We start from the raw sequence: 19,783 nt of genomic DNA on the forward strand, positions 1-19,783 counted from the left end.
TTAGGTGAAATATGACACAAGATAACTCCAAGAAAGAGATTGATGGATTTAAAATACCTCATTCTTGACAACATATGAATCGCGAAACATGGATGGAAATTGTCAAGAATGATATAACACCACCTCAAAAGATAAGATAGAAAGAATTGCACTTCGGAATGCAAGATGAAGAATGCTTGAACGCCTCAAAACAAAACATGTGTTGAGCACCATGTTTAAATTTTGAGTATAGCTTGGCGGGTCATAACTTCGAGAGAAATCTTGAAGAACAATTGAAGAATGAAAAGAATCCTTAATGAACCACCATGTAGAGCCTCCATGAAGAACTCCGGTAATAAAAGGATGATAGAAAGAAAGAGAAGTTGAAAACACAAGGTGAAGCCTTGCGATGATTTAGAAGGAGCTTCGAAATGAGCAAACTTTGAACTCCGGACAAGAAAGATGAATAACTTGGAACTGAGAATTACTTCCTGATGAACAAACTCCGGAAGAAGGAATTAATCACTTGGATGAAACAATAATAAGAATTACGTTATGCGTATCCTTCACCAATTTAAATTGATGACAAGCAACGGATTTGGCATACTACTTATTCTCGTAGAAAGGATTAAGAGAGATATAATGTAAACTTGAGAAGGTCTTCAACGAACCACTGGTAGGATTGAAACAACGAATGAATTGATATGATAGCCAAGGAAGATAACTCTTGAACGAACCACCGTAAGAATTGAAAATGAAAGTAGCAAAGTCACAATTCACCGGGAAGAATGGGAAAATGAATGAAGATACTTGAGGGAATTTAGATACATGAGAACGAAGAGATCATGAACTGATTAGAGGATATTTGAACAATGCACCGGTAAGATTTGGAGAATGATAGCTGAAAGCTAAGAATGAATAATTATGACATGATGGCTTTCAGGGGAAAGAAATGGAAACAACTCATGAAATGCTCCGGATGGGTGAAAAGAATTCTCACAATCGAAAGCAATTATGAGAGGATGGTATAACGCTAGAATCATGAATCTCTGGAAGAATGGGTAAGGATTTAAGAGGAACTGTTCTTCGGTCTTCAAAATTCGAGAATGACGACGAGAAACACCACCATGAATTGTTGAGACACTCCATAATAAAGAATAGAAAGGTTGAATCAACGATGAAAGAATTTGGAAGATCTTGGACAAAGGCATATGACTAATGAAATTCATTCTTACATCAAACTTGGAAAAGAATTTGGGAACGGCTCCGGGAAGTTAGAAGAGTCAGGTAAGATCCTGGAAAAAGACCTGTGCGCTAGGGCCCACTCAAAAGAAACACCGTTGAACGATTGTTTGAAAGGGGGGATTGCACCGGTTGAATTAAATGACTTGAAAGAGAGAAGAAAACCTCGAAATAACTCGAACGGATTAAGAATGGACACGCAAATCTTCTGAGATATCTTCAACACTCCGGAACAAATGAATAGCAAGAGGTGAGTGATTGATAGGTGCACCGATATGAGAAAGCATTTGACATGAGGAAAGGAGTATGATCAACACCGAAAGCTTGAGTTAAATCCACCGGAGAAGAAAAGAGATGAAGAATAATAAACTTGAAGCTCGTGAGCATCTTCACGAGGGATCACCGGATCAGAACATTGACGGAAAAGGTTGAAGTGACTTCACATGAATAAGTTGATACATGATTAACATATATGAGTCCTTGAAGAAAAGGGTGGGAGGGCGGGAAAACAAAGGCAACTTGGTACGGATGAAACAAACACCGTTGAGAAAACTTAGAATTGATCTTGCGGATGGGGAGAATGATGGGATCATCTCGAAGAGAAACACACTGGTAGGAAAAGAATTGACATGACAACCTCAATGATCAAGAAGGATTAGCACTCCCATAGCAATATGAGAACACCGTTTAGGAAAGGTATGGATTCAACATTTGACATTGAAGCAACTCGAATACCACAAATACAACAAAACAAAGGATTTGGCTTGCAGAATAAGCCGGAACAAACATATGATAGAGATTCCATCCGAAGTTTTCGTGGTGGGGCCCACACGGGCTTGAGTGTACAGCACCATCATGTACAAGGAAGTGCACATGACATACGAAGTGTCCCCGAACCAGCATAGCCAAGGGTTCTTTAAGACACAACGAGACCACTGTAAAAACGACCGTGGAAAGGCGGACCACTAGACGTCAAACCCCAATCTCATATCATGCATCTGTCGAAAAGATATTCTAGGAGCTACTTGAATTCCCACCTATAAAACTCCCGAAACTTTCTGGTTATGCAATCTGGTGTTGGGGATACAGGGGAAGCAATATATATCTCACCCAAAACTAACAATACCTACATCCAAGCTGTATCCATCCGTCAACACATAACCAAGAAACCTTCGGAAATCGTGTACCTCAACCTTCGAAAAGCATCCGTTATACGAGTTATGGAAAAACTCTCGAGCTCGCCCCAGTACTGGGTTATCGAGGTTATCTCACCAACAACTGCATAAAAGAGATTTTCGATGTCGGCAAAACTCAGGTATTCCAGAACTGCAACGATAAAATTGTGACGACAACACCTTGGAGCTCAACTCCCCGGGTCAATGCCACATAATAGACAGGAGGCACCAAGAACAATGTTCTCGTCACAAAACCATCGAAACGATTCCAAGATACCCGCGTGATCCTAAAAAAGAATTTAGTGAAATTTGAGGAGAGAAAAGCAAAACATCTACGTCAGGAGACCTCACCAGAGCAACCAAGGGACTAAGGATTAAGAAGAATCCTACTATCCGATATATATAATCCTAAGACTCAAAACATTTTGTTCTAGACTCAACAACGCCAGCAAACAATCAAGCAGGGGGCTCCTAAGTCGGGGATGGCTCTGATACCAACTTGTAACACCCACGATGCGGCTATATCTCCCACGTGTCGAAGCACGACTTAGAGGCATAACCGCATTGTGGTTTTGTCGCAAGAAGGGTCATCTTCACACAATCCCATGTAATGAACAAGAAAGGGATAAAGAGTTGGCTTACAATCGCCACTTCACACAATGAACATATAATAAATCATACATCATTCAGAGTACACACATAGTCCGACTACGGACGAAGCCAAAAGAAAAGAAGATAACCCAACTTCTAGATCCCTGATCATCCCAACTGGGCTCCACTACTGATCAACAATAAACAAAACATAGCAACAACTAAGATCTTTGTTGAGCTCCCATCTGAGCTCAGTTGCATCATCTGCACTGGTATCATCGGCACCTGCAACTGTTGTGATAGTATCTGGTGAGTCACGAGGACTCAGCAATCTCAAAACCCGCGAGATCAAGACTATTTAAGCTTATGGGTAGGAAGTGGTAAAGTGGTGAGGTTGCAGCAGCGACTAAGCATATATGGTGGCTAACATACGCAAATAAGAGCGAGAAGAGAGAAAATGGAACGGTCGCGAACTAGTAATGATCAAGAAGTGATCCTGAACTCCTACTTACGTCAAACATAACCCAAAAACCGTGTTCACTTCCCGGACTCCGCCGAGAAGAGACCATCATGGCTACACACGCGGTTGATGCGTTTTAATTAAGTCAAGTGTCAAGTTATCTACAACCGGACATTAACAATTTGCCATCTACCTATAACCGCAGGCATGGCTTTCGAAAGATTATACCCTGCAGGGGTGTCCCAACTTAGCCCATGATAAGCTCTCGCGATCAACGAAGGAATAGACCTTCTCCCAGGAAGACCCGATCAGACTCGGAATCCCGGTTTACAAGACATTTTGACAATGGTAAAACAAGACCAGCAAAGCCGCCCGATGCACCGACAATTCCCGATAGGAGTCGCACGTACCTCGTTCTCAGGGCACACCGGATAAGTCAAGCTACGAGTAAAACCAGCCCTCAAGTTACCCCGAGGTGGCCCCGTAGGCTGCTCATTTCGGACCAACACTCGAAGGAGCACTGGCCCGAGGGGGGGGGGTTAAAATAAAGATGACCCTTGAGTCTGCAGAACCCAAGGGAAAAAGGCTTAGGTAGGCAAATGGTAAAACCAAGGTTGGGCCTGCTGGAGGAGTTTTATTCAAAGCGAACTGTCAAGGGGGTCCCATAAATCACCCAACCGCGTAAGGAATGCAAAATCCGGGAACATAACACCGGTATGACGGAAACTAGGGCGGCAAGAGTGGAACAAAACACCAGGCATGAGGCCGAGTCTTCCACCCTTTACCAATTATATAGATGCATTAATTAAATAAGAGATATTGTGATATCCCAAAATAATCCTGTCCATCATGGAGCAATCTTCAACTTCACCTGCAACTAACAACGCTATAAGAGGGGCTGAGCAAAAGCGGTGACATAGCCAAACAACGGTTTGCATAGGAAAGGTGTCAAAGGTTAGAGGCTGACATTGCAATATGGGAGGTATGGTAAACAAGTGATAGGTAACGCAGCACAGCGATAGAACGAAGCAACTAGCAAGCAAAGATAGAAGTGATATCAAGGGTAATGGTCATCTTGCCTGAGATCCCGATAGGAAGAAGAACGAGTCCATGAAGAAGACAAACGGACGTAGTCGAACGAATCCTGACAACTCCGGAACGAAACCGAAGCTAACGAGAGAAGCAAACCGGAAAGAAGCGAACAATATGGTAAACAACCATCACATAAGCATGGCATGATGCACAACCAAGGATGATGCATGTCCGGTTTAATGAGGATGGCATGGCAAAGTAAAGCAAACAACACTACAATTTAAGTGGAGCTCAATATGCAACGAGTTGCATATTGACGGAACACCACCTCAATTATTTAGTTCTCTCTCGGTTAGGAACACAACAATATTAAATGTTATTAAACATGGCAAAAGGGGTGAAGCATAATAAAACTACCTAGCTAGGCAATTTAAATGAGGCCGGAAGCAAGAAACAACAATTCCAGAAAAACCCCATATGTCATTTAGCAATTTAATGCAAACACAATTTTAAGCATTTAAATGTTGTTATCATGATGCGGATGACATAATCAAGTTTATGCAATTTTTATGAAAAAGTTGACATGAGCATGTTGAAACGAGGCATTTGTCGCCATGGCGGAAGGAAAAAGGTGCCACGGCGGTGAAACGGAAAAGGTGCCACGGCAACATATCCGAAAATGATGCCACGGCAACATATCGGTTCCGGTAGCTCATGGAGATACCGGTGCAAAAGGAAGTGTGACGTGAGCGGGTCATGCAAGATGGTGGGGTGATCCCTGTTACCGGGTTCCCACGGGACGACGGCATGGAAACGAGTGACAATTTGGACACGGTGCAAACATTTCGTACACCTCATACATGCAAGGGCATCTCATCGCGGTCGTCTCGGGTTATACCTTTGAAGCGAGCGTTTCCGGGCGGAACGAGTTCGGAGCGGTGTAGAGGAAGTAGGCGTTCACGGGACGTCGGGGAAGTAGTCGTTCTCGCGGCGGCGGTAGTGGAAGTAGTTGTACATGTTTCGTAGTTGTACATGTCGGCGGTAGTAGTTGTTCAGGGTCTTCGCGGGTCGTCATGTAGCCGTACATGTTCGTCGTGGTACACGGTTCGTAGACGTTCGAGTCATCGGTAGAGGAAGTAGTGGTACACGGCCGTAGATGTTCGGCGTCGCCGGTAGTTGTACACAGTCGTTGTTGGACTTGACGGATCCAAGGGCTCTGGGCGTCGAGGTACTTGGCGAAAACCACGAAGAGGGTACTTGACGATCCAGGTGACACCAGGCACACGTCCACGGTAGTATTCAGACTTGGTTTTTCCGTGCATGACTCCATGGGTCCTGGGGTAACTCGGCGATGGCCAGCAGGAATAGAGATGGGGTCTCAGCACCATGGGGACCGAGAGGAGCTCGGCTCCGCTCGGGCATTGCAGGCTGATGGTGAAGGAGACGCGCGGGCGAGGTGGCTCCTGGTCACCGTAGAGGAAGTAGAGGATGGCGCGGGTCCTGCGACGACGGAGAATGGCAAGGGCGGCGGAGGCCATCCGGATCTGGACGAGGGGCTCCTCCCCTGGCGACGGAAGGAGCGGCTCGGGGTCTTGGATGGCGACGTGGGGCCTGACGGCAGCTTGGCGCGGGCTCCGGGGCCGCCGGAGTTGGCCGAGCTCGGGGAGGAGCTCCCGGCGACGAGGTGCTGATGCGAAGGCGAAGACGGAAGCGCGGGACGACATGCCCATGGCGATGGGGAGACGAGGCGGCAGCGCAACAAGGAGGGTCGGCTCGGTCAACGGCTGCAGGAGGCGACGCGCTTGACGGCGCGGCACGGTTGGACGGCGGGGAGGCAGCGGCAGCAGGGCACGGCAGGGCGCGGGGACGGCTCGGGCACGGTGGTCGCGGGGGCGCTCGAGAAAGGGAGGCGTCGCGAGGTGGAGATGGTTCGGCAGCGGGGTCGCGCACGAGGTGAGAGGCGAGAGGGATACGGGGATCGAGAGGAGGGAGTGGGGTCGAGCGCTGGCGGCGCTCCCTGGCGATGCGGGGCTGCGTGCGATGGGGGTCGCTGAACGAAGGTGGCGGCGCGAGGGGATGAGGAGGGGGGATCGAGGGTCGGGCTAGGGTTAACGAGGGGGGTTAGGTGGGCTGGACCTCCAGGGCAAATGGGCCGGCCTGGTTTGCTGGTTAGGCTGGGCTCTCTCTCACTGCTAAAAGAAAAGAAAAAAAACAGAGATGAGAAGGAAAAGAAAATGAGGTTAGGGGTGGAGCTTGAGCAGGAGGGTATTTTTCCCGGACTCATAAAAATGAGCTTGATCCAAGAAAAATAGAAAAGAGGCACGAATGCAAGATTTAAATTCAAACTTATTTCAATTTAATTCAAATGGTTTGAACTAGAACAAGGTTTTAGAAGTGTCCAAAAATGTTCGGATTTTTGGTGGAGCTCCGGAAAATGATGAAATAATTATTGGCAAGGTTGGAGACCAAACTTGAAGCAGAAAAGGAACGAAATTATTTTGCAAGTGTGTTTTGGTGATTTCCGAAATAAAGAAATATTTAATATAGCTCCCTAAATATCGGGAGGGTATGTTATAAAGAGAAGTCATCCTTCCCTCAATTCAAATGGACCGAAGATCCATACGATTTTATTTAGTTGAGTTTTAAAAATTAAATGGCATGCTGGCATGATGACATGATGCAATGCAAAAATAAAAGAGCAAGCACAAAAGACACATGGCAAAACTCGGAATAGCTGGAAGTCTTCTGAAGCATCGGTCTCGGGGCGTTACACTCTAAGGCCTCCTCATCAAATTCCGGCAGTAATTTTTGCTTCGGATAGCTCTTTGTGTGGCGACTGTCGCCGTATCTGAGTGCATCTTCCGCTGTTTTGAGCTTCCACTTCTGCTTTTTCAGGCTACGCGCAGTGGCGACGAGCCTTTTGTGGTGTTTCTTCTGCTCAAGCAACTTGTCCGGCGTGAGGTCGTCTGGACTATTATCTTCGCCGGGGACGAGTTGTTCGGTTTGTTTATCCATGTTTCCCTATTCGGACGGTTGCTCGATGGCATGTTCGTCGTCCGCCGGTTCGCCCTGCTCTGTGGCTGGGTCTGTATGGCTGTTGTCTCTGTCGAGGTGGGGTTTGGAGCGGCGCTTACGCCACCGCTTTGACTACTTTTCAAGGGAACGATCCCTCATTGCGTCCCTTTGTTCCTCGTCGCCGTTTCTTTTAGGTGTGTCCACCATGTATACATCGTGAGATGAGGTGGTTGTCCAGTGCCCTATAGGTGCTGGTTCCTGTTCGTCTCCTACATCGTTGTCCATACCGTCTATGTCTTCGAAGTCGAAGTCGAGCATGTCGGTTAAATCATCGATAGTGGCTACGAAGTGGGTGGTGGGTGGGCTTTGAATTTCTTCGTCATCCGCATCCCATCCTTTCTGACCATAGTCCGGCTAGGGCTCTCCTGATAAAGAGAGAGACTTTAGTGAATTCAGAATGTCGCCAAAGGGCGAGTGCTGAAAGATGTCCGCGGAGGCGAACTCCATGATCGGCGCCCAATCGGATTCGATCGGCACGGGCGCGGATGGTTCGTAGTCCGGAGAGGAGTCTGGCACCTTGGAGTCACGGGCTTCGCAGAGGACAAGGCTGGAGTTCGGCTCGATCGCTGTAGAGATTGCAGCCCCCGAGGCGGTGTCCAGCCACCAGTCCTCGATTGGCGCAGTCGGCTCTGAGCTAAAGGTCAGGGCGGACACTGGTGCGGCCTCCTGGGCACTGTTCGGCGGCAGAGCTAGATCATGCCCATCATGACAGTGCGGCGCGCTCGACTGTAGCTCAAACCCGTGGAAGATCAAGTCTCTGCGGACGTCAGCCGTGTAGTTCAAACATCCAAATCTGACCTGATGGCCAGGGGCGTAGCTTTCGATCTGCTCCAGATGGCCAAGCGAATTGGCCCACAGTGCAAAGCCGCGAAATACGAAGATCTGTCCGGGGAGAAAAGTCTCACCCTGGACTGCATCGTTGTTGATGATCGGAGGAGCCATCGGGCCTAAAGATCACGACACGGAGGAACTGTCAATGAAAGCACCAATGTCGGTGTCAAAACTGGCGGATCTCGGGTAGGAGGTAACGAACTGTGCATCTAGGCGGATGGTAACAGGAGACAAGGGACACGATGTTTTTACCTAGGTTTGGGACCTCTCGGTGGAGGTAAAACCCAACTCCTGCTTGATTAATATTGATGATATGGGTAGTACAAGAGTAGATCTACCACAAGATCAGAGAGGCTAAACCCTAGAAGCTAGCCTATGGTATGATTGTTGTTCGTCCTACGGACTAAAACCCTCCGGTTTATATAGACACCGGAGAGGGCTAGGGTTACACAGAGTCGGTTACAATGGGAGGAGATCTACATATCCGTATCGCCAAGCCTGCCTTCCACGCCAAGGAAAGTCCCATCCGGACATGGGACGAAGTCTTCAATCTCCTATCTTCATAGTCCAGGAGTCCGGCCAAAGGTAATAGTCCGGCTATCCGGACACCCCCTAATCCAGGACTCCCTCAACGGGGCCCACCACAACGGGGTTCTTGTGAGGCCCCTCATGGCCCGCGGGGAGCAGCCCCCACTCGTCGAAGCGCGACATCTGCCCAAGGAAGTCCTCCATGTTCGAGCACTGGTATAAGAGGAGGTTCCCCTTGGCAGGGGTCACGACGGGAGCCGGATTACCCGTCAGGAGCTCGAGCATGGAGCTCAGCGTCTCGGCAGGAAGCGCAGTCACCTGGAGCCTCATGGGATCTTTCTGGCCCGTGAAGGTCCACATTGGGCGTAGACGGCGCTGAAGCGGTTCGATGCACCGTCGGATGAACTCCCTCGCCACCATCAGTGCCGTCACGCCCACCTCCCGCAGCCTAGCCAGCCTGGTCCAGATACGTTCAAGCCGACGACCGGACAGCTCCGTGTGCCCCTAGTCGGAGCTCGGGATCACCGGTGCACGCAGAAGAAGGAGTAGGGGGCTGAGCACGACGGCGTCCACCTACACCCACCACCTACAGTACGTTGTGGTATCCATGCGGAATGTGAAGTCAATGTCGGAGTCTGTCATCTCTGCCACCGCCTGGAGCGACATGCACCCAGAGCGTTGCCAACCATCGACAAGATGGAGCACGAAGAAGTGGGAGAGCAAGGCCATAGATGGGGTAATGCCCACGAGGGCCTCACACAGGAAGATGAAGATGGAAAGGAGGACGATGGAGGCGGGATCCAGATGCAGTGCCTGGATCTGGTAATGCGAGAGCACGATGTTGAAGAAATCGGAGAAGGGAGGGATCAGGCCGGCCAAGAGGACCTAAAGATGAAGAGGAATTTTAGTGGCCCCCATCTCAATTGAGCCACAGGAAGTAGTCATGCCTTCATTGCCTTCCACTCATTGGAATCAGCTGTAAGGGACAAGCAGACCTTGTCTAGCCCTTCCTGGTTGACCACTATCGATTGATCCAGTGCAGGATCCATCTCAGGCAAGGGATCCACGTGCGCGCGAGCTCCGCTCTTCTTCTTCGACTTTGGAGCCATGGTGGTGGAGGAAGACAAGAAAGATGCAGCGACTAGAGAAGGGCACAAAAGCGAGCGAGGGAGGAGAAAGCAGAGGGCGAGTGTGGCGTACAATGATGGCGAGGTTGCGCTCGCAACAGGCAGTTGTCAAATCAGATGGTTGCCAAGGTAGCATGGAGAAGTGGAGGTGCCCACGTCTTATCAAGCGCTACGCGTCATCACGGCTCGCAGGAGATTGGGGCCTGTGGTGTTCTGAGCTTGCCCTTTGGCTTCACCATGAAGCCAAGCGCGAGCACGGCTTGGGCCCGGGGCTTCTGTCGGCGTTCTGGGAACCAGGGTACCCAGACCTTCCTACCTGCGCCTTGGGCACGGGGGCTTCTGTCGGTGTTTTGGGAACCAGGGTACCCAGAACTGCTTGCCTGCAGCCCACGAAGTCTGGTATGGCCCAACTTCGACTACGGCAAGAGAAGACCCTCGCGAGGGGCCAAGCCTCGCGAGGCGGGCAACATCAATACTTCCCAAGGGAGCGGCCTCCTCAGGAGGCCTCCTGGGAGGAGCGGAGATTTATATGCAAGACCCAGCCTCACGAGGCTGGAATAACATCAGCCACGATGACCAAGGCCAAGCACGCGCCAGTGATACATCTTCGTCGTATCTATAATTTTTTATTGCTCCATGCCAATATTCTTCAACTTTCATATACTTTTGGCAACTTTTTATACTTTTTTTGGGACTAACATGTTGATCTAGTGTCCAGTGCCAGTTCCTGTCTATTGCACATTTTTTGTTTCGCAGAAACCCAATATCAAACGGAGTCCAAACGGGATAAAAACGGACGGAGATTTTTTTGGAATATTTATGATTTTTGGGAAGTAAAATCAATGCGAAACCGTGTCCATGTGGCCACGAGACAGGGGGCCGCCACAGGTAAGCAGACGCGCCCTGGGCTCTCATGGGCCACCCGTAAGGCGGTTGACGCTCTTCTTTTGGTGCAAGAAATCTAATTTTTTGAGAAAAATCTGGGCCAAAGATTCACCCCAATCGGAGTTACGGATCTCCAGATATAAAGGAAACGGTGAAGGGGCAGAAACAGAGAGATAGATCCAATCTCGGAGGGGCTCTCACCCCTCCCAAGCCATGGGAGCCAAGGACTAGAGGGGAAACCCTTCTCCCATCTAGGGAGGAGGTCAAGGAAGAAGAAGAAGAACGGGCCCTCTCTCCCCCTTGCTTCCGGTGGCGCCGGTGCGCTGCCGGGGGCCATCATCATCACCGCGATCTTCACCAACACCACCGTCATCTTCACCAACATCTCCATCACCTTCCCCCTTCTATAACCAGCGGTCCACTCTCGCGCAACCCGCTGTACCCTCTACTTGAACATGGTGCTTTATGCTTCATATTATTATCCAATGATGTGTTGCCAACCTATGATGTCTGATTAGATTTCCGTTGTCCTATTGGTGATTGATGAATTGCTATGATTGGTTTGAGTTGCATGTTTTATTATTGGTGTTGTCCTATGGTGCCCTCCGTGTCACGCAAGCGTGAGGGATTACCACTGCCGGGTGTTGCAATGCGTTCATGATTTGCTTATAGTGGGTTGCGTGAGTGACTGAAACACAAACCCGAGTAAGTAGGTTGTTGCGTACGGGATAAAGGGGACTTGATACTTTAATGCTATGGTTGGGTTTTACCTTAATGAATCTTTAGTATCTATGGATGCTTGCTAGAGTTCTAGTCATAAGTGCATATGATCCAAGAAGAGAAAGTATGTTAGCTTATGCATCTCCCTCAAATAGAATTGCAATAGTGATTACCGGTCTAGCAACGTAGTCAATTGCTTAGGGACAATTTCTTGCATCATTATTTAAACAGCCCCTAGTTTATCTTTACGTGTTCTTTATTATATTGCAAACCTTTCCTATCACTCCTACAAAGTACTTCTAGTTTCATACTTGTTCTAGGTAAAGCGAACGTCAAGCGTGCGTAGAGTTGTATCGGTGGTCGATAGAACTTCAGGGAATATTTATTCTACCTTTAGCTCCTCGTTGGGTTCGACACTCTTACTTATCGAAAACTGTTGCGATCCCCTACACTTGTGGGTTATCAAGACCTTTTTCTAGCACAGTTGCCGGGGAGCCATAGCGTGGGGTGAATATTCTCGTGTGTGCTTGTTTGCTTTATCACTAAGTAATTTTTATTTGCTGTTCTTAGTTGTTCTCTATCTTTAGTTATGGATATGGAACGCAAAATACCAAAAAAATTAGCTGTACTTGCTACTCATGAAGATGGGGTAACTCCTAAAATGCTCGATTCTCATTATGTGAAAGATATTATGTACTACTTTGATAATCCTAAGAAAGCCCCATTCAACTTTATAATGGGAGACACGTTGGATCAACGTGAATACTTTAGGGATTATCGTTCGACACAAAAATGGAAACTATTATGGGATCAATTTATTATGTTGCATTGGTATGCCTGGAATCTATGCTTGAGATATGATATTACTTGTTGCTCTAGGATGGAGGCTTGACACCTCCCCTTTTCATGCAAATTTAACGATAATGAAACCTTAGCTTCGTATGCTAATGGTATATATGATTACTATGATGTGGAACAAATAAAAGAATTTGTTGCTTTTCAGGCTGCCTATGATATTGGAGCTTTGTTTGAAAAGTATGAAGCTTTTGATGATGATGGTTACAGGTCAGAAAATCTTGCTATACTTGGATATTGCTATGAAAATTATGAATACAATTACTATATTAATGCTTTTATGAAGAAAGTCAACGCTGTCCAAGAAGAGACTAATATTTTGCAGGAAGCTATGGAAGAAGAAATTGATGAAACAGTGAGCTCATTGGATGAAAAAGATGATGAGGAGAGCGAAGAACAAACGGAGGAAGAGCGGATTAGCTACCCGTTCCCACCTTCTAATGAGAGTAACCCTCCAACTCATACATTATTTAATTCCCTTTCGTGCTTACCGAAGGATGATTGCTATGATCCCTTGAATTTGTTTGAAATATCCCTTTTTGATGATGCTTGCTATGCTTGTGGCCAAGATGCCAATATGAATTATGCTCATGGAGATGAACCTGCTATAGTTCCTTATGTGAAACATGAAATTGTTGCTATTGCACCCACGCATGATAGTCCTATTATCTTTTTGAATTCTCCAAACTACACTATATCGGAGAAGTTTGCACTTAGTAAGGATTATATGGATGGGTTGCCTTTTACCATTGCACATGATGATTTTGATGAATGTAATATGCATGTGCTTGATGCTCCTACTTGCAATTATTATGAGAGAGGAACTATATCTCCACCTCTCTATGTTTCCAATACGATAAAATTGCAAGAAACTGTTTATACTATGCATTGGCCTTTACTATGTGTGCATGAATTGTTCTTTTATGACATGCCGATGCATAGGAAGAGAGTTAGACTTCGTTGTTGCATGATATATGTTACTTTGTGCTCACTACTAAATTACAAATCATTGTTAATTAAAATTGGCTTTGATATACCTTGGGATCCGGGTGGATTCATTACTTGAGCAATAAATGCCTAGCTTAATGGCTTTAAAGAAAGCGCTGCCAGGGAGACAACCCGAAAGTTTTAGAGAGTCATTTATTTCTATTGAGTGCTTTCATATAGTTTAAAAACAAAAAAATAAAGAGGGGAACCTAAAAACTTTTCAAAAAGGAAAGTGAAAGTGAGAAAGACAAGCATTGTTGAAGTGGGAGCTAGCCTAGAACTTTGTTCATGCTCACAGAAACTTTGTGAATCTTGATTACAGAAAAAATTTCAACAAAAATAATTATCCCCTTGTATAATTCCATTGTTTTATAAAAATAATGTGCCAAGGTTTGCCTTTAGGATGTTTACAATGCTTGTTGGTTTGTACGGTGCAGGACAGAAACTTTGGCTGTAGTGCGCGATTTTAAATTTTTAGCTGGAACATGAAATGTTCTGATTCCTTTTGCACTGTCTTGCTATACAACTTTTTTATTTTTCCTAATTTTGGTAGAATCTTTGGGGTACCAGAAGTATGGTGAATGTTCAGATTGCAACAGACTGTTCTGTTTTTGACAGATTCTGTTTTTGATGCATAGTTTGCTTGTTTTGATGAATCTATCAATTTATATTAGTGGATTAAGCCATGGAAAAGCTATATTACAGTAGACACAATGCCTAAACAAGATATGAATTGGTTTTCTATAGTACTTAGAGTGGTGGTTTTCTTTATTATACTAACAGATCTTACCGAGTTTTCTGTTGAAGTTTTGTGTGGATGAAGTGTCTAATCGAGGAGGTTTCGATATGAGGAAAAGGAAGAGAGGCAAGAGATCAAGCTTGGGGATGCCCAAGGCACCCCAAGTAAATATTCAAGGAGACTCAAGCATCTAAGCTTGGGGATGCCCCGGAAGGCATCCCCTCTTTCTTCAACAAGTATTGGTATGTTTTCGGATTCGTTTCGTTCATGCATTATGTGCAAGTCTTGGAGCGTCTTTTGCATTTAGTTTTCCCTTTTCTTCTATGCACCATGCTGGTATGAGATAGTCCTTGGTTGATTTATAGAATGCTCATTGCACTTCACTTAAATCTTTTGAGTATGGCTTTATAGAATGCTTCATGTGCTTCAATTATATCATTTGAAGTTTGGATTTCTTGTTTCTCTTCACATAGAAAACCGCCATTTGTAGAATGCTCTTTTTCTTTGCTTATATTTGTTAGAGCGTGGGCATATCTTCTGTAGAAAGAATTAAACTCTCTTGCTTCACTTATATCTATTTAGAGAGATGACAGGAATTGGTCAATTACATGGTTAGTCATAAAATCCTACATAAACTTGTAGATCGCTGAATATGATATGTTTGATTCCTTGCAATAGTTTTGCGATATAAAGATGGTGATATTATAGTCATGCTAGTGGGTGGTTGTGGATTGTAGAGACACTTGTGTTGAGGTTTGCAAGTCCCATAGCATGCACGTATGGTAACCGTTGTGTCACAAATTTGAAGCATGGGGTGTTTATTTGATTGTCTTCCTTATGAGTGGCAGTCGGGGATGAGCGATGGTCTTTTCCTACCAATCTCTCCCCCTAGGGGCATGCGTAGTAGTACTTTGCTTCGAGGGCTAATAAACTTTTGCAATAAGTATATGAGTTCTTTATGACTAATGTGAGTCCATGGATTATACGCACTTTTACCTTTCCATCATTGCTAGCCTCTTCGGTATCGTGCATTGCCCTTTCTCACCTCGAGAGTCGGTGCAAACTTCGCCGGTGCATCCAAACCCCGTGATATGATACGCTCTATCACACATAAGCCTCATTATATCTTCCTCAAAACAGCCACCATACCTACCTATCATGGCATTTCCATAGCCATTCCGAGATATATTGCCATGCAACTTCCATCATCGTCATATACACGACTTTAGCATTTATTGTCATATTGCTTTGCATGATCGTAAGATAGCTAGCATGATGTTTTAATGGCTTGTCCGTTTTTTGATGTCATTGCTATGCTAGATCATTGCACATCCCGGTACACCGCCGGAAGCATTCATATAGAGTCATATCTTTGTTCTAGTATCGAGTTGTAATGTTGAGTTGTAAGTAAATAAAAGTGTGATGATCATCATTATAGAGCATTGCGCCATAAAAAATAAAAAAGAATAAAAAGGAAAGGCCAAAGAAGTCTAAATAAGAAAGGGGGCCGAAGAAGCCCCACTACAAAAAAAGACACATCCGTGACATTTTGGGCCGAACGAAAAAAAATTCTGTCATACATATGACACTTCTATGACGACAATTATGACAAAACCCGGTATCATCATAGATGTGGTGGGCTCCTACTTCTATGACAAAAATTCATGACAGAAAATGGGCTTTTCATCCTGGGCGGGCCGGAGACGCAGCTGCATGACATTCTTTGGGCCGTCCATGACGGAAAAAACCGTGGTAGAAGCGAGGGGGAGGAAAAGTTCAGGGAGTTACCGGTTACGGTGGGAGGTCGGGGGCCGAGCGATGCGCGTTTCTCTCGTACACGTACACACGTGTGTGCGAGGCATTGGCTCTAACTGAACCCGAGCGAGGCGTTGGGCTCTAACTGAACCCGAGCAATTGCACTGCAGGCTACGCGTTACTGAACCCGAGTGATCGATCGATGGCTGTTAACTGAACCCGATGGAGCGATTCCTTCGCTACTGCTGCTAACTGAAGCCCATCGATTGGATGAACAATGAGCGTTGTGGGGGGGGGTGGATGAACAGTGAATGGTGGCGTTGCCTCTGGATGAACAGGACCCTGTGGTGTGAAGGGCTGGATGAACAGTAAACGATGGAGGGGTGGTTGAACAGGACCCCATGGTGTGGAGGGCTGGATGAATAGTAGACGGTGGAGGGGTGGTTGAACAATAGCCGATGGAGTAGCGCGCGGTGGAGGCTGGATGAATAGGAGCCAGTGGAGGCTGGAGAGGTCGACGGTAGTCCGTGGAGGCTGGAGGAGGTCGATGGTGGAGATGAACAATATCCCGTGGAGTCCCGTTTTGCGGTACGCCACACCCCTCCCGATGAACTAGACCCCTGTTTCGACCGTAGGAGGTCCGTTTCATCTGTTTTGTGGTACGCCACACCCCTCCCGATGAACAGGACCCCCGTTTCGACCGTAGGAGGTCCGTTTCGTCCGTTTTGCGGTACGCCACACCCCTCCTGATCAACAGGACCCCCTGTTTTGACCGTAAGAGGTCCGTTTCCTCCGTTTTGCGGTACGCCACACCCCTCTCGATCAACAGGACCCCCGTTTCGACCGTAGGATGTCGGTTTTCTCCGTTTTGCGCCATGCCACACCCCTCCCGATCAACAGGACCCCGTTCCGAATGTAGGAGGTCCGTTTCCTCCATTGTGCGGTATGCCAGGCCTCGTTTCCATCACCTGTTCCGTCCAAGCCCTCCCGATGAACACGACCACGCATTCCGTTCCGACCCAGCCGGTTGGCTCCCCATGAACACAACGACGATGCTGTTTCTCCGTTCCGCCCCAGCCATGTACGTATGCGCGAGTAGGCATTCAAGACCCTGCCCGTATGTAAGTACGTGGCCATATTTTCTATCTTCCACCCTCGCCCGTGTACGTACGTGTACATGCTACGGGCGCGCCTCTACTACGACACGTGCGCGCCTCTACTACGACACGTGCGTGCCTCTACATCGACCAGTATGTACGTACCCTTTCGCGACCAGAATGACAACGCTACGTACGCTTCGACCAGGTGGGTCCCGACTGTCAGGCACTTCCTTGCCTGCGAAGATGTAGCTGGTGGGTCCCAGCAGTCAGGGGGGCGAATTGTTTTGGTTTTTTTTGCCCGGACGCACTTCCTTGCGTGTGAAGGTGTAGCTGGTTGGTCCCAGCAGTCAGGAGGGAAACGTTTTTTTCGTGAAATACGGTGGCCCGTCCGGTGGGTCCCTGCTGTCAGGTGGAGGAATCATTATTTTCCGCGTAATAAGGAGGCACTTCCTTGCTGTGGCCGTGGACCCAGCTGTCAGCCTCTCGACGTACAGTCCACGTCTGATGGAAGTCGTTCCTTGACCACATTGACCACGCCGCGCCGAGAGCACCAGGGCGGTGGACGACGGCGAGGCCTAGAAAGGGGACGACGCGGAGCCGGTGAAGACGCGGCAGTGGATGCCCATGCGGAGAGGAGTATGAGTATTCACTCGTTCAGCTACGGTGCGAGGCTGCCGGCGCCGCAGGGCCTGGCCTAAGGTAGGAATAGTAGGGGGCGGTGAGGCCTCCGCGGCAGCACAGCCGACCACGGGAGGCAGGAGCAGGTGGCACGACCGGCGTTACTTTGGGCAGCTGGAGCAAGAAGAATAGAAGTTGAAGAAGCACTACGGCCGTTGGATGGACATCTTACGGTCACTAGAGCTAGAATCGTTCATATTGACTAAGTTGACAAAGCCCTCCGTCCTCGTCAACTTAGTAGGCCCACAAGTCAGCTTCCCAACAAGGTGAGTCCCAGCTAGCAGGGGGAGTATTCATTTATTTGTGCGTAATAAAGAGGCACTTCCGCTGGGTCCGAGCTGACAGCGGGGGGAACGTTTTTTCGCGAAATACGGTGGCCCGTCCGGTGGGTCCCTGCAGTCAAGGGGGAAACGTTTTTTCACAAAGTAAGGTGGCCCGTCCGGTGGGTCCCTGCTGTCAGGTGGAGGAATAATTATTTTGCGAGTAATAAGGAGGCACTTCCTTGCGGCCGCCGTGGACCCAGCTGTCAGCCTCTCCACGTATAGTACTCTTTCGATGGAGTCGGTCGTTGACCACGTTGACCACGTCGCGTCGAGAGCACCAGGGCGATGGACGATGGCGACGCCTAGGAAGGGGACGACGCGGAGCCAGGGAAGACGCAACAGTAGAAGCCCGTGCAGAGAGGAGTACGAGGGTTCACTGGTTTGGCTGCGGTATGAGGCTGCTGTCACTACAGAATAACAGGGGGTGTGGGTGAGTGGAGGGATGGCCTGGCCAGCCATGGAGTAGTATGGGGGCGGTGAGGCCTCCGCGGCAGCACAGCCGGCCACGGGAGTCAGGAGCAGGCGGCACGACCGGCGCTGCTTTGGGCGGCTGGACCAAGAAGACCAGAGGTTGAAGGAGCACTATGGTCGTTGGATAGACATCGTACGGTCACTGAAGTTAGAATCATTTATATTGACTAAGTTGAGAAAGCCCTTGGTACGCTCCAACTTAGTAGGCCCACAAGTCAGCCTCCGAAACGGTGCGCCCCAGATGTCAGGGGGAGGAATCATTTTTTGGGCGTCCGAAGCTAAGAATATCCAAGATTGAAGAAGAAGCACGACATCCGTTGGATAGATATCCAACGGCCACTGCTCCTAGAACCGTGTGTTGCCTATAATAAGTTGACAAAGCCTTGCATACGCCTCAACTTATTTTTTTAGGGGACGCGTCACTTAGTAGGCCCACAAGTGTGTGGCGGAGAACTTATAGCCCATTTGTGTTTTGTAAGAATGTACAACCCATTTTTGAATTCTAATGGAATTTACAACATCCCATTTACAGTTTGTTAAAAGTACATCCCATTTTCTAGCTAGGATAATGATTAATAATTTCAACCAACCGTTGAAGACAGAATTCAATAAAATTTTCCACATTTTGATGGGATCCGAAATTTTTTTATCCTGAAATTTCTAGTCAGATTAAATATAAATTTGTATTACGTAAAGATCCAACGAAACATTGCGCGCGCAAAAACGAAAATTTAAGATTTTCAAAATCCATAAATAATATTTTATAAACTAATTTCGTGTTTGGTGCATTTTTTATAGTTACTGCCCAATTTTTATAATTACATCCCATTTATTATTTTTAAAGCCCATTTTCCTGTTAAGCCTAATGCATCCCTCTTAGGAAAGATTTGCAGCCCAGCGGGGCGGAGAATAACAAGTTGACCTTGCCTGGGTATTCCTCAAAAAGACGTATAGCTGGGCTAGCCATTTTCATCTTGAAAAAAGTAGTATCTGGGATGGATATCTGGCCTGGGCTAGACGGGCCACAGCCCTCCCAGTTAATACCCTGCTCTCCTCTGAGTAACAACGAAATCATCGCCAAGAAAAACTCTGAAGTGCTCACGCCTCAAAAACACAAATACTGCTCGAGCTGCTTGGTCCCAGCTGTCGGCCGCACCTTGTGCAATTCTCTTGTTTATATTGACTACATAGGTTGACAATGGTGTGGGACTGTGATGTCAGGAAACCAGG

This window comes from Triticum dicoccoides, chromosome 1B (assembly GCF_002162155.2).
Source record: "Triticum dicoccoides isolate Atlit2015 ecotype Zavitan chromosome 1B, WEW_v2.0, whole genome shotgun sequence".
NCBI lineage: Eukaryota > Viridiplantae > Streptophyta > Magnoliopsida > Poales > Poaceae > Triticum > Triticum dicoccoides.